This window comes from Rutidosis leptorrhynchoides, chromosome 11 (assembly GCF_046630445.1).
Source record: "Rutidosis leptorrhynchoides isolate AG116_Rl617_1_P2 chromosome 11, CSIRO_AGI_Rlap_v1, whole genome shotgun sequence".
Taxonomy (NCBI): domain Eukaryota; kingdom Viridiplantae; phylum Streptophyta; class Magnoliopsida; order Asterales; family Asteraceae; genus Rutidosis; species Rutidosis leptorrhynchoides.
The window spans coordinates 115558708-115568716 of record NC_092343.1 but is presented as its reverse complement, the minus strand read 5'-3'; the positions used below and the strand labels follow the sequence as shown (position 1 = coordinate 115568716).

Genomic DNA, 10009 nt, shown 5'->3' with positions numbered 1-10009 from the left:
AACGAACATATATTTCATAGCATTATCTTTCAAGAAAGACAAGCTTTTAGTTGCAATTGTTCTATTTACAAGTGATATTCGTTTAAATAATAAAAGGTGAAGACAAAAGACAGATTCGACAAATTAAAGACGCAAACAACCAAAAAGCTCAAAAGTACAAAGTACAATCAAAGTGGTTCAAATTATTGATGAAAAAAGTCTCAAAATTACAAGAGTACAAGTCGCAAAACGCAAAATACAAGATATTAAATTGTACGCAAGGATGTTCGAAAATTCGGAACCGGGACCAAAGTCAACTCTCAACGCTCGACGCGACGGACCTAAAATTATGAGTCAACTATGCACAAGAATATAATATAATATTTAAATAATTATATAAATTATTTATATATTATATATATTTAAAAATAACGTCGACAAGCTAGAAAACAACCAAAGTTGAGCTGTCCCAGCTGGCCATGCGCTCGCATGGCCAGGAAGAGGGATTTTCATGCGGTCGCATGACCCAAAAAGTCAGGCCACATGCCTATAAATTTCGCGATTTTGAGCAAGTTTTATATATCTTTTTCTTCTCTTCACTCATACGTAAATATATATATATATATATATATATATATATATATATATATATATATATATATATATATATATATATATATATATATATAATTTTAATTTTAATTTTAATTTTAATAATAATAAGGGTATGTTAGCGAATGTTGTAAGGGTGTAAGTCGAAATTCTGTCCGTGTAACGCTACGCTATTATTAATCATTGTAAGTTATGTTCATCCTTTTTAAATTAATGTCTCGTAGCTAAGTTATTATTATGCTTATTTAATCCGAAGTAATTATGATGTTGGGCTAAAATATTTAAAATTGGGTAATTGGGTTTTGTACCATAATTGGGGTTTGGATAAAAGAACGACACTTGTGGAAATTAGACTATGGGCTATTAATGGGCTATTTGTTTAATTAAATGATAGTTTGTTAATTTAATATAAAGATTTACAATTAGACGTACCTATAAATAACCATATACACTCGATCGGACACGATGGGCGGGATATTTATAAGTACAAATAATCGTTCATTTAACCGGACACGGGAATTGATTAATAGTTAATGGACTTATTAAAACATGGGTGAATTATGTACAAGGACACTTGGCGTAATTGTTAACAAAGTATTAAAACCTTGGGTTACACGCAGTTGATATCCTGGTGTAATTATTAAACAAAGTATTAAGACCTTGTTACAGTTTAAGTCCCCAATTAGTTGGAATATTTGATTTCGGATATAAGGATAATTTGACGAGGACACTCGCACTTTAAATTTATGACCGATGGACTGTTATGGACAAAAACCAGACGGACATATTGAATAATCCAGGACAAAGGACAATTAACCCATGGGAATAAACTAAAATCAACACGTCAAACATCATGATTACGGAAGTTTAAATAAGCATAATTCCTTTATTTTCATATTTAATTGCACTTTTAATTATCGCACTTTTATTTATTGTCATTGTATTTAATTGCACTTCTAATTATCGTACTTTTTAATTATCGCATTTTTATTTTATCGAACTTTTATTTATCGCAATTTCATTATTGTTATTTACTTTACGCTTTAAATTAACTTATATTTATATTTAATATTTTACATTAGGTTTTAACTGCGAATAAAGTTTTAAAATCGACAAACCGGTCATTAAACGGTAAAAACCCCCTTTTAGAATAATAATACTACTTATATATATATTTTTTTGTATTTTTACAATTATAAGTTAAAAATATAGCATTAAGCTTGGCTAAGATCCCTGTGGAACGAACCGGACTTACTAAAAACTACATTACTGTATGATTATGTACACTACCTATAAGTATTATAGCAAGGTTTAGGTATATCCACTCTATAAATAAATAAATAACTTGTGTAAAATTGTATCATATTTAATAGTATTTTCCTAGTAAAATATAAACTATTTTGTATACACCTCGCATAACATCAAGTATTTTTGGCGCCGCTGCCGGGGAACCAGTTAAACACCGAAAGCGCAACGCTATATATATAAAAAAAAATTAAAGTTTTTATTAAGTTCTTTTTATAAAAATATACATTTTAAAAATATAAAAATATAAAAAGAAAAAAAAACAAAATATATTTATATTTAAGAGTTGTTCTAAAATATATAAAATTATAAAATATTTCTATTTCTATTTTTAGTTTGTAAAAATATAAGTTTTATTTAATTTATATAAATACTTTTTATAAATATTAAAACAGAAAATTAAACAAAAAAATATATATATATAAAAGTATACGGCCCGAACTGTAGCAGCCCAACCCATCTGGCCCGATTTCCTACTTCATGCGATCGCAAGAATATATAACATACACTCCATGCGATCGCATGGAGTGATTTGACTCGCCTGATACCTTAGCTGTACGAAATTAGGGTTAATAATTATTATTATTAATTAATTAAAAACCCTAATTAGGGTTTAGTTTTTAATTATTTGTTTTAGTTTATTTAATTTGTATTTTTAGATTTAATTAGTTTTAATAAATTATAAAATTAATAGTTTTATAAAATAAATAATATAAAAATAATATTTTTTAAAAAATTGTACTTTTTACGACTTTAAGTTTATTTTTATATTTTGTAACTTGTTATTTGTTTTAGCGTAATATTTGTATTTTTCGTTCGTATTTAGTTCTAAGTTATAGTTTTTGGCCATAGTTATTTTTTATTTCTAGATTTTTAGGCTTTGCCGTAAAATCCCTTAAGTACTTTTTCTTTAGACTAAGATTTAAGTGCTTTAGAATTTTGCGACGCCGTTTTAAGATTTTAGTACTTTTTAAGTTATTACCGTTTTGGGATATAGTATTTCTTTTAAGCTTTAATATTTTTACACACAACTTTTAATTCTTAGTTTTTAGTTCCTTTTTAAGTTTCGACGCGCTACTTTCTTATTTTTATTTTTCGACGCCTATTATTTTTTGACCTTTTATTTTTCAACGTTTTTCGACGCGCTCTTTTTCTTTCTTATTTCTCGACATTCTAGTTTTTAGAACATAGAATTTTCTATTTCTTCTCTAAAATTTCTTTAAATTTCAACGAAAAATTATTTTAAGCGGTTAAATTGATAGACATCCTAAATTTTCTGGTTCGTAGTAATAGTTGAATTTGTTAGTGGCTGAGTTGTGAGCTTCCGATTTAAAGGGTTCTGGCTCCCTGCTGCATCTATTGGCTATTCGAAACGTGGGCAAAATCAGAAAAGTCTATTAATTTGATAACATATATAATTTTTATCTTTTATATCTAATAGGATATTCAGTGAATGCACCGAGCAAAACGTTCACCACCTTTTGTACGTTCACCACCTGTTGTACGTTCACCACCTGTAACTCGATCAAGACATCTAGCAAATATTGTCGCCGTTGATTTTTCTTTAGAATCGTCATCCAGTCGACCAAGTACTCAAATTCAAATTTCCGATAATCTATTTTTTGAACCCGACCTCACAATTGAGAATCCGGAGAATATTCAGGGACAATTCATAGATCCTGAACCACTAATCTTTCCTCCAGAACCACCAATCATTCAAACAGAAACTGTCAAGGAACCAATCATTAAATCAGAATCCTCTAGTGATTCAGATTCAATAAATTCAATTATGAAGAATCTGGAACCTCTAAGTATGGAAGACCGAATGAGAGCTAAACGCACTGGCCAAGGTTACGCAATTACTCAGCCAGACATTAATGCGTCAGATTATGAAATCAAAGGACAAATCCTACACATGGTAACTAATCAATGCCAATTTAGTGGTGCGCCGAAGGAAGATCCAAATGAACATCTTCGAACCTTTAATAGGATTTGTACTTTATTTAAAATTCGAGAAGTTGAGGATGAACAGATATATCTCATGTTATTTCCCTGGACTTTAAAGGGAGAAGCCAAAGATTGGTTAGAATCGTTACCTGAAGGGGTGATTGATACATGGGACGTTTTAGTTGAAAAATTTCTTAAATAATTCTTTCCGGCATCTAAAGCCGTGAGACTTCAAGGAGAAATTGTTACGTTCACGCAGAAGTCAAATGAAACTTTATATGAAGCATGGACAAGATTTGGAAAGTTATTAAGAGGATGTCCGCAACATGGTTTAGACACTTATCAAATAGTACAAATATTCTACCAAGGATGCAACATCACTACAAGAAAAGACATCGATATAGCAGCTGGTGGTTCCATTATGAAGAAAACCGCAACTGATGCTTACAAAATTATTGATAACACTGCTTTCCACTCACATGAGTGGCATCAAGAAAAAGATATCGTTAGATCATCTAAAGCAGCTAGAGCCGATTCTAGCCATGACTTAGATTCCATTTCCGCAAAGATAGATGATGTCGAGAGACAAATGGAAAAGATGACTAAAGATATCCACTCAATAAGAATTAGTTGTGAGCAGTGTGGAGGACCACATTTAACAAAAGATTGTCTCAGTATTGAACTGACAATGGAACAAAGAGAGAATGTTTCATACATGAACCAAAGGCCTGAAAATAATTATCAGAATAATTATCAACCGCCAAGACCAATTTACAATCAAAATCAGAATTATAACCGAAATGTTCCATACAACAACCAACAAGGTCCTAGCAATCAACAAGTATCTAACAATACTTACAATCAGCAAAGACCTATTTTTCAAAATAAACCACCACAAACCGATGATAAAAAGCTAAATTTAGAAGATATGATGTCAAAGCTAGTTGATTCTCAAACACAGTTTTTCACATCTCAGAAACAAACTAATGAACAAAATGCTCAAGCATTTAGAAATCAACAAGCTTCTATTCAAAATCTGGAACAAGAAGTAAGCAACCTAGCAAGGTTAATAGGTGAAAGAAAATCGGGAAGTCTACCTAGTGATACAAATGCTAACCCCCGGAATGAAACAGCTAAAGCCATTACCACAAGAAGTGGTATTACACTTAAACCACCTGAAATACCTGTAATTTCTGATGACTCTATTCCTACTCCACAAGAACCACAACCTGAACAAGATAAGGAAACAGAACCGGTAGTTGAAAAGGTTAATGAAAATAACACAGTTAAGGCTAAATCTTATGTTAAACCATACCAACCACCACTTCCTTACCCGAGTAAAATGAGAAAAGAGAGACTTGAAGCCGAGCAATCCAAATTCTTGGATATGTTTAAACAGATAAATGTAAATCTTCCTTTCATTGATGTGATTTCAGGAATGCCTAGATATGCTAAATTTCTGAAAGATCTAATCACAAATAGAAAGAAAATGGAAGAAGTCTTAGCTGTTACTATGAATGCTAATTGTTCTGCAGTGCTGTTGAATAAGATACCAGAAAAATTATCAGATCCAGGAAGTTTCACAATTCCATGTTTTCTGGGTAGTCTTAGTTCAATAGAAGTATTGGCAGACTTAGGTGCTAGTATAAATTTAATGCCGTATTCACTATACGCTAAACTAGACCTTGGAGAATTGAAACCAACACGAATAAGTATACAACTAGCCGATCGATCAGTAAAATATCCTAGAGGGATACTGGAGAACATGCTAGTTAAAGTTGGTACTTTAGTATTTCCAGTAGATTTTGTTATTCTGGACATGGAAGAAGATTCTCGAGTTCCTCTCATCCACAAACAAGTGGACAAGTTGAAAATACCAACCGAGCTTTAAAACCTATTCTAGAGAAAACTGTAGGATCAAATCCGAAGGAATGGTCCATGAAATTGGAGGATGCACTCTAGGCTTTTAGAACAGCCTACAAAACTCCAATTGGAACCACACCTTTCAGACTCGTTTACGGAAAAACATGTTATCTTCCAGTAGAAATTGAGCACAAAGCATTTTGGGCTTTGAAGACATGTAATCTTGATTTACTTGAAGCCGGACGTCTACGATTAAGTCAGTTAAATGAATTAGAAGAATTAAGACATGAAGCATACGAAAATTCATTAATCTATAAGGAAAGAACGAAGAAATGGCATGATAAAAGAATCAGAAGTTCAAAAGAATTTAAAGAAGGAGACAGAGTTCTTCTTTTCAATTCACGATTCAAGCTATTTCCTGAAAAATTGAAATCAAGATGGTCTGGACCATTCATAGTTAAAAGAGTTTTCCCGTATGGAACGGTAGAGTTAATAAATTCAAATGGAATTGAATTTAAGGTTAATGGTCACAGAGTAAAACATTACATTGATAGTCCAATGGAAGTTGAAGATGAAGTTAATCACAATTTCGACACCACAGCTAACTAAGTGTGGGGAGAATCAAATCTTTAAAGGATAATATGTATTTCTGTTAGAGTTACATGTTCTGTTTTCATGTAGTTTTCGAGAATGGAATCCGAATGGTCTTTCCCTAGCAGACCCTAAAGAACTAGTCTTCTTCCCCCATTCTGAATTTTTATTTTTTTTTAAGTTTTACGAGATGAAGACTTCCTGTGAACTAAACCATGGTCTAATGCTACACGCTTTGATTACTAAACATAATAATTACACCCTTCCAAGTGAATTGGTATCATTAATCAGAGGCAAATTGGACGGAGTAAGAAAAGAATCCAGGAACGAAAATAATAAGTTACATTTTGGTAAAGGAAAATCAAAATCCGCAGCGAAAAAAAGAGCACGACACCTTGAAAGATGTCATAAATGCGGAAAATGGTCACACGAAGGAAAATGCTCGATGAATCAGACATATTCCAATACCGATTTTGTTACTTTATGCAGAGAAGGACCGTTCATATGTTTAGAAGAAAAATCGTTGAATGCTCGAGGTTACGCCTATGTAGCTATGAAAAACCAATTAGTCCGACTATCTTATGAGTGGGCTAAAGCAGGTCACTGAGAATTCTTTCTCACAGGTAAGTATGTACAGTTTTTTTTTTCTTTTAACCTTTTGATAATAAACGCTAAATTGTTCGCTATAAAGTATTAAATTGATACTCAATAAAATTAGGTTTTGCGACCGAAATTATTGATATCATACAAAAATTTATTACATCACTGCGAAATTTACCGTTCATTCTTAAGGTATAAATATCTTTAATCAATCAACCCAAAATATTTCAGAAATTCGTCAGGAGTAAAACTAGGTAATATAGCCGAAATTACTTTACCGAAAAGAGGGGCGTATATTTTTGATAATATTTGACTGATTAAAGTGGGATAAAAGACCAAAAAGATTTTTAATTTTATTTTTACTTTGTTTTTAACATAAATATTAAATTATTATTGTAAATTTTTTAAATCAATATATTTAAGTTTGTAAATATTTGAAAAATTAATATTTTTAATATAGATTGTATGTATAAAAACAAAAATATAATATAAGTTTGGTGTGAATTTTTAATTTTAATAATATGAATTTTTAATTTTATGCATTATAAATTTAAGTTTGGTGTAAATTTAAAAACAAAAATTTACTTTATTTCATTAAGTTAAAAATATAATTTTTAAAATTCGTCGTGAGTTGAAAACTAGGTCGTTGAACCGAAATTGCTCTACCCAAGGGAGGGACGAGAACTTTTATTATCATTATTTTTAATCTTATTGAATTAAAGTATGCCAAAAATATTTAAAAAACCCAAAAATCTTTACTTTTAAAAACCGCGCTTAAAAATGACAAATTTTAAAATTTTGTCGAGGGACGGACTCGGACATCGTTCCGAAACGCCCTCATCCTAAAAAGAAACAAAATTTTAAAATTTAATTTAATTATATGTTTTATTAGTAAAGGTTTCATAAAATAAAATAAAAAGAAAATAGCAGACACATGCGATCGCATGGGTTTTGAACTGCAATTCCATGCGATCGCATGGATAGAAAAATCTGGTCAGGTACAAAACTCTCAGCGAGTTCTGCTCTGCACCACTCCACACACACACATACGCGAAAATACCCCAAAATCCTCTCTAAAATTCGCAAATTTTTACCGTAATTCGTCAAATTTCTTGCTCTAATCATGCCTAGGTTCGAATTTTTCAACAAGAAGGTAAAAATTACACCCTTAAACTCTAAAATTTCCTAGTTTTTGTGATAATTACCAATATTTTACCTAATTTAATTTTGTTAATTTCTAGTATAATTAGTGTTAAATTGTTAGTATATTATGCATGTATAACCTAGATTGATGCTATTTAACATGATTTGAAGCCAAAAACTTCAAAAAATTTAGAAATCTAGGGTTTGTGTTCTTGAGCAATTTGGGACTTTTTGATATAAATAGGTTATGGCCGATTTTTGTCATGAATTATTGCTAAATTAAGTAGTGTAACATGTTTAGGTAGCTAAATGATCCAAAACTTTGATCCTAAACATGATTTTTGAGAATTAAAGTGGACTTTTTAAGTCTAAAATTCATGAACTTGATTAATTTGATATAATTGCCATTTGAGACTTGTTTAATTGTTAGTAATGACTATTTTGACATGTTATTTGAGTTAAATGCTTATAAACTTTGTATACATTTTCATATATGCTTATTTGAAAAAGTGTAGAATTGTAAAAATTGTGAAAATGTGTATAAGTTTAATTTTGATTAAACATGTTATTTTAATTGTTTTAAATTGTTATTTTGCTAACACTAATGCATATTTGGATGCACAAATTTTGTGTTTAATGTATTTTGCAGAAATTTACCAATACTGATGGTGCTTCGTCATCATCTAGACAACCACAACCAGAACCTGAGCCGTAATACAAGCCAGAACCCGAACAACAACCACAACAAGAACAACAACATCAGCCTGATCAACACGTACCTTATTATGATCCACTGCAATTTGTTGATGCCTTCACAGTATTTCCGATGCATCCGCCAGTAGAATACCCAACGATTCCTGAATACACGTTGCATCCTAATCTGAGATTCGATAGAAGCTGGAGGGATTACCCAACATATCAAAGTAACAAATTCAAACTGATACTGAAAAATGTAGAAGTGCCAAGGGTAATCGATTGGGAGCCTTTAGAAAGGGTCCAGCTAGTTAACTCAGTTAGGGAGCATCTGATACAAAGGTATGGCAGTTCTTCTTTTTCCGATTGGGAACGTCTATTCACCATTCGTAGGCCTGTATATAAGGAATGGTGTGTTGAGCTGATGAGTACTATTTTGCTAAATGTAGATGTAGATAGGTTAGATGATAGAAGTTTTCTTAGATTTATACTTGGCCGTAGGATGTACAGGATGTCCATGCTGGACATGACCAGGGCATTACAGATTTACACTCCTGGTGAATTACTACTACCCGATTGTATGAATTTGATTTATCGTGGTGAAAGGGTAGATAGGAATTTTGACGCGAACGCTGTCTGGAGGTGTATGTCAAATTATAATGTTTTTACGCTGGGAGGAAAACTGTGACGACCCGGAAATTTCCGACCAAATTTAAACTTTAATCTTTATATTATTCCGACACGATAAGCAAAGTTTGTTAAGTTAAATCTCAAGAATTTTAAACTGTGTTCATACATTCATTATAACCTCGACCAAATTCCGACGATTCACGAACCGTTATATATAAATAGATATGTATATGTATATATATATATTATAACTTGAGAATATTAATAAAGTATTAAACGTATAATACTTTACACAAACGTATTTGTTTCAATATGATTTTCGACAAAATTTAAAAAAAAAATATATTAAATGATTGAATTATCAGAAACATTGAATTATGATTACAAGTCTCTGTTGAGAGGTCCACTATGATTTGAGAAAATCTATTCCTCTTAACGATATTCAGAATAATTTGTAAAGCTATTTATAAATAAAAACAAAAAGTTTCATTTACGAAAGTTAGAAAAAAGTTAGTGGAGAATTGGTTTCCATAATATTCTATTAATCTATTTTCAAACGTACAAAGACGTTTTCAGTTAAAAAGAACTTTATAATTAAAACGTATATAACTTTTATAAATATCTAGAATCACTTTTGACAACTCAT

General features: G+C 30.9%; 1 non-coding gene across 1 annotated transcript; it reads right to left on the bottom strand.

Moving 5' to 3' along the window:
* Window positions 1-4069: 4069 nt before the first annotated feature.
* On the bottom strand, window positions 4070-4176 carry LOC139879077 (small nucleolar RNA R71). Its single transcript, XR_011769929.1, has one exon. It is a non-coding gene; the product is annotated as a small nucleolar RNA R71 (small nucleolar RNA).
* Between the last annotated feature and the right edge of the window lie 5833 nt (window positions 4177-10009).